A 6,847-nucleotide genomic window follows, 5' to 3' on the forward strand; every position below is an offset into this window, starting at 1 on the left:
GGGTGATGAGCACAGAGACTGGCATTCCCAAGTGAGGTCAATGAAGTGTCAAGATCTGTTTTCTCTCACAACTGTTCAACAACCATCTACAGTGGATAGTACTGTGGACTTATATATAGACTCACTCATCTCATGCAACTTGCTCACTGTATGGTAGCCTATTTGATCATTTTTATGTTCCTTGAGCATACCAAGTTCCTTCCTTCTTTAAGGCCTCTGTAACACTCCTCCTTGCACCTGGAATGTTCTTCTCTCCTCTCTTTGCATGGCTGGTTCTTTATCCTCATTCTAGTCTCAGCTCGAATGTCACCTTCCTTGCCCTGTCCCTCTATTTCAGGGGCCGACAAACCATGCATTGGGGGCCAGATCTGGACATCAACCTGTATTTGTATGGCCTGAGAGCTAAGAATGGTTTTTACATTTTTTAATGGTTGGAAAAAGCAAGGGAAGAGGAATATTTTGTGATACATGAAATTACATGAAATTTGAATTTCAGTGCCCATAAATTAATTTTTATTTGCACACAGCTGTGGTTGTTTATTGACATGTTGTCCATGGCTGCCTTCAGGCTGCAATGGCGGAGTCAAGCAGCTGCAATAGAGAGTGTTTGGCCCACAAAACCTAACATATTTTCTCTCTGGCCCTTGACAGAGTTTTCTGACCTCTGTTCTACTCTGTTCAAATGGTACACTTCAGTATGTCTCTAGCACTTGCCATTGGTTATAAATCATCTTATTATCTACCTCCGTGCATATTTATTTGTATCTTTCCACTAACAGTGATGGCGAACCTATGACACACGTGTCAGAGGTGACACGCGAACTCATATTTTTGGTTGATTTTTCTTTGTTAGATGGCATTTAAAGATATAACATAAATATCAAAAATATAAGTCTTTGTTTTACTATGGTTGCAAAGATTAAAAAATTTCTATATGTGACACGGCACCAGAGTTAAGTTAGGGTTTTTCAAAATGCTAACATGCCGAGCTCAAAAGGTTCGCCATCGCTGCACTAGGAGCTCCAGAGGGTAGACCTGTTCTGTCTTGTTCACTGGAATATAGTTCAAGAAATTAAGTGGACACTCAAAATACATGTGCTGAAGGAACTAATGGATGAATGGATATAGTTCCTGGACCAAATGATTGTCTCTGAAACTTAAATTGGCTCATCCATCCATCTATTCATTCATTCATTCATTCAGCTTAAATTGGCTCATCCATCCATCTATCCATCCATCCATTCATTCATTCATTCATTCCATAATAACTTACTGAGTGCCTACTATGTGGCAGGCATTTGTGCCCTTGGCTGGCCCATTCATTTGCTTTCACGAGGGTTGAGCTGCTGTGGAGTTAGCTCCAATGGGCTTGGTAGATTTTTCAAGTCATCAGACAGTCTGACTCTCCTGGTCCACGAGGCTGCCTTCAGTCCCGTTGCATCCTTCCCTGACAACAGCACGAAGGCTGTGCAGCTCAGAGCTCTAAATTGCCTCTTGGATGACCCATCCGCCCTCCCTCAGGAAGAGGCATCTGTCCCATTATTGCTCATTCAAGCACAACCGCAGCTTCTGCTTGTGTCCTAGAAACCCTCCTCTCCCCACATCCCCATTCATCCCAGCTCGCCCCGGCAGCCTCCCACTCACACCTGCAAATCTCGTTCACAAGGCATCAGATTCATCATCACTGGCCCGAAAGCACCCTCCTGAATGGGAGCAGCAGAGTCCGAGAGAGAGCAGGGCGAGAGTCTGGTGGCCCACAGCGTTCCCTCCCTCCTCTTCCTTCCTGCCTTTCCTGCAGATGAGCTCCTGGGAAGGAGTCCCATGTGCATTCCCTGGAGTGGATGCTTCGTTTGCTAACCGTGCTGTTCGAGGCGGAGGATGTGACAGTCTACTTCTGTATGTTACAGATCTCCGTTCCTGGTGATGATAGGAAGATCAGTACCCACCCTGTGTTTACAGAGCAATTGCTACACTCAACAAGATGTTGAAAGATCTCAGGTTTGGACACAAAAGAAAGGATACATCTTTAAAGAAGCCTGACTCCTTTCCTCATGTGTTAGGATAAAATGCCCATTTTTATACCTATCTGGATGTGTAGTTTTCATGACCATATGATCTGGGTTTTCCAAGCCTGCTCCGGTTTAACATGTACTTTCCCATTTTTAAAAAACATGAACCCCAGAATCAAGTTGGTGAGTCTGGTCACCCCATCTGTGAGATTTTTAGAGGAAAAATTGGCCTTTCTTGACACTCTTTTCAGCACTTGATGGAGTGTCACATTTTCCTTTGGACCATAAGGAGCAGGCGGAGTTCAGCCAGGGTGGGGTTGGCCAGGGAAGCGGAGGACAGCTGTTGGACAGGGCTGGTGGGGGAACTGAGGCAGGATGAAACTGACCAGTCGTACGTAGCTCAGTGATTTACCTGATTACGATTCAGGGGCAGCCTTTCATGTGTCCTGGCTGTGCCCCTTCCTCATTCTCACTTTAAATATGAGCCCATTCACAGTGTTCCTAAGAGCCTCCAAGAACACCAGAGTAGAAAGTTCAAATAAAGGGTAATGCCATTATGTTGGCCACCTGGCAATCCCGGGCCCTGAGCAAAGCTCCAGGCCTATGTGGGTGCTTCATAAACATCATTTAACGTTTAATGGAGGGAAGAGACTAGTAAATGTGCTCTTGGTTGGCAAGAGAATAGGGAATCTGATCCCTTCCTTCTGACATTTGAACCCTGCTTTTTTTCCATGCACAAAAACACACACACAGCCGGGGGGAAGAGGTGAGACACATATAGGAGCTTCAGGAAAGCAATTCATACAGAAAAAAGAATTCATGTTTTTGTTGTTAAGTGGGCATTCGAAACACCAACCCCACAGTGCAGAAGTGGCTACGCCCTAACATCATTAAATAGAAGGTCTGAGAAATATCCTGGCCGGTCAGCCCCATTTGCACTTGGGTAAAATCTGAGCGCTCCAGCCCTTCTTCTCCTCCCTGCTCCCATCCCTTGTTCCAAAGACTCCAGGTCTCCTTCAACCAAAGCACCTCAGACTCTTCAGTACATATGTATCACCTGTGTTTTAAGGGCCTGAGGGGGGGTCTTGTAAAATACACTGCAGATTCACTGTGTCTCAGGGAGGGCTGAGAGCCTGCATATCTGGAAAGCAGACATTGCCCATGCTGCTGGTCCGCGGCCCAAACTTTGAGTTGTGAGGCCTTAGAGAGCCAGTTCTCGAGTCTCAGTGGCTTGCTCGTTCTTGGCCTGAGGTCCAATTCAGTCCTTGGGCCAGAACTCTGAAGTGGGGACATTGTCCGTGGGCTGGAGGGCTGGAGGGCTGGAAACGTGCATGTGTGAGTGTTGCGTGGGCTCCTTATCATCCTGCTTTAGGAGTTCCTCATCAGCCAGGTGTCCTCAGCTTCCAGAGGGACTGGGATGCTTTTCTGCCATCCCTGCCACTTCTCCATACTCAGTCCCCATCAGGGTCCTGGGTCCGAGGCTGACCTTGGGAGCACTTTCCCCCTCCCTGGCTGGGAAAGCTCAGCAAATTAGCACCTGGCACCGGTGACCTCACCTGTAAAATGGAAAAAAGAAGAGCACCTTCATCGGAGTGTTTTTAGGATTCAATGAGTTAACCCAGCGCAGAGTCAGCCCCCAGGGAATCTGCTTTGTATGGTCACATGCCATGGTCCCTGCCCTTCCTAGATTGCTGAGGTGCTCAGAGGGGTGTCATTATGGCCGAATTTGTGACCTAGTTTTCATTGTATAACTTGGCCTTCAGGGACACATTCAGGTGCTTGTGATTAGAAGACTGTGAAGTGAGCCAGCTCTGGGGACAAAGGACTGGGCTAGGCTATCTCGGGTAATCTCAGGTGGCAGGTTCTGTGGGGAAACCAAAGAGACTAGCGATGATCCCAGTGGTCTCAGCCAAAACAGAGAACTGTTCCAGATACGTGGCAGCTGCAGCAGCCAGCAGGCATCAGTCCTTCTCCCAGAGGTGATGGCCATTGCCTCCAATTCAGACCAGGTCCTCGAGATAATCCTGCTCATCTCTGCTGCTGCTTCTGTCATCACCCCGACCCCTCTCTCACTGTGCCATGGCACTGCTCTACTCTCCTTCCCTCATGCCTTCTGTTGCTGTCTCTGTGTCTGTCTCCTGGTTCTGCAGAATTCTTCACTACTTACTGTCTCTTCCTCTCTGTCTGGAGCTCAAACTCTCCCAGAGACGATGTGATGGGTTTAGACAGATCTAGTGTGGACACCTCAGTGAACCCCTTAATTGGCCACTGACCAGCATGTGGCCAGCACCCTGTGGTTATAAAATGCAAGTCATGACAGTCTCCTCTGATTGGTAAAACTGCTTCAGGTAGTCACACATAGGTCATTTAGGGTGCTTTTGTTTAAAAAAATCTGACTCAAGTGGCTTACCAAATAAGGAGTTAACCTATATATGTAAAAGCCTAATATGCAAATTGCCCCCATGGGAGTTCGACCAGGAGACCAATCGCTCACTATGACATGTGTTGACCACCAGGGCCATTGGTGATCGACTGTGATCACTGGCCAGGCCTAGGGACCCTACCCATGCCGGGCTGAGGGAGCCCTCAAGTGCACTGGGCCTCAGTTATCTAATAAAGAAGGGCCAGAGGTAGCATAGTTTCTGGGTCATCATTTCTTGCCTGCCTAAACCTATTTTTCTTCTCTTTCTTGCTGGAAGAGCCTAGATTTTGTTTCTATATGAAGCTATATGAGCAGGGGAGAGTGTCCTTTCCCTGTAGCCATGAGAGCAGATTAGTTTCTTTCTGTTCCTTCTGCCAGAAGTTTAGGCAGGGACATGTGATCCAATTATAAGCAATAAGACATGGAGGAACTTATGGGAAAAGTTTTCTTGCTCTTTAAAAGCAATGTGTGTTAACCTTCCAACTCAGCAATCCTATGCCTAAGAGTTTACTCAAGGGAAATGAAAACATACATCCACACAAAGACCTGTCTGTGAATGTTTACAGCAGCTTCATTCATAATAGCTAAAACTGGAACTAGCCCAGACGTTCATTTACTGGTGAATGAATAAACAAATTATGGTATATCTATACAATGGAATACCACTCAGCAATAAAACAGAACAAATTACTACTGACACCTGCAACAATGTGGATGGATCTCAAATGCATTGTGCTTAAAGAAAGACACCAGACACAAATGGCAATCTACTGTATGATTCCATTTGTATGACATCCTTGCAAAGGCAACCGTTAGGGACGGAAATCAGATTAGTGTTTGCCAGGTGCTGAGGTTGAGGGAGGGGATTGACTACAAATGGCCATGAGGGAACTTTTTGGCAAGATGGAAATGTCCTACACCTGGATTGCTACATGACTGTATATACTTGTCAAACTCATCAAATTGTACACTTTCAATGGTGAATTTTACTGTATGTAACTTATATATCCATAAGCCTGGCTTTTTTGAAAAGAGCCATGTGCTAGGGGAAGCAGACCCTTTTCTGTCTGCCTTTGGACAATACCTTCATTGATTATCAGAAGCTGCAGTATCATTTTGGCACCATGAGGGGCACACACTGAGGATGATGGAATGGAAAAATTATTGAGCTGCTGAATTAACCAGCCCTAGAACCACCCTACTTTTGACTTCTAATTTTTATGTAATCCATTCCTTACTATTTAAGCTAGTTGGAATCAGGCTTTCTACCCAAAGCACCTCATCCTAAATGACATGTGAGCTGTGAGTATGGAACTGCCCGCAGTAGCTTTATGCTTTAGAACAGGACTGACGATGTGGAAGAAACTCCATTAAGCATCATCATCCATTTAGGACAGTAACCTATATGCTACGTGGTGGTCTTATGCTTTTTATTTCTCGAGCCTCTTAGTTTGTACTTCCCACTCATTACTGACGTCTCTGGTTGGTATATCTGTTTCCCTTAGACCTCTGCAGCACATACTTCATAGGCACATGAATACCATTTTCCCATTATGAGTCCGGCAGTGTTGGCTGGTAATGCTTCTTATCCAGATCCCTCCAAAATGCCCGTAGCCACTCTAAAGCCACACAATTCAAGGGGAAGTGTGTCTGAAGGAAAGCCCCAAGTGGAAATGTATAATAGGCTTCAGCGAATTACAGTTAAAATATTATACATTTGTACATTTAATAAAACATTCAACTATGTAAAACTCTTTGCTAAGTCTACCCCCTCCCCGTCAGGGTCTTGGAAAGTACCTATTCCAGGGAGGGACCCCAAAGCTTAAGCTTAATAATTTAGGGTGAGGCCATCTCTGATTTAACTAAATGAAACTGTGTCATATGAACACTACCTGGCCCGATGGCGAATCATTGTGGGAAACACATGTGCTGCTCACACTTTAGGGCCTCGAAGAATGTTTGTTGAGTGAATGAATGAGAGAATGGATCAGCCGTTGTCATTGAAGCTTGCCTGAGGCACTGGGAAGCATTTAGTTTATAACACACAGTTATTCATTTTGTTTCTTTCCTACAGATTTTCCTCTACCCCCAAGTGATGGGTTGGGAATCAGGAGTTAGACTGGTTAGTTTCTTAAGAGCCCATCAGTGGATATTTAGAAAAATTAGGGTATGTTTATCCCTTTATCATAAATCTAAATACTACCTAATAAACTCTGGTTGAAAAGGGGCCCGGAGAAAAGGTTTGTTTATCTGTAGCAAGGGGAGCAAAGGGGCCCTTATGTGAAATCAACACCGAGCTCTGAGTGGGGCCCTGTTCCCCTAAGAAACCAAACAGGAATAGCCATGTGGGATGACATAGTGTTGAACACTGTCCACCGCTGGGTGAGGTCATCCATCAGCTGCTGGAAGGGAAAGA

The sequence above is a fragment of the Myotis davidii genome, unplaced genomic scaffold (genome assembly GCF_000327345.1).
Source record: "Myotis davidii unplaced genomic scaffold, ASM32734v1 scaffold281, whole genome shotgun sequence".
NCBI classification, from domain to species: domain Eukaryota; kingdom Metazoa; phylum Chordata; class Mammalia; order Chiroptera; family Vespertilionidae; genus Myotis; species Myotis davidii.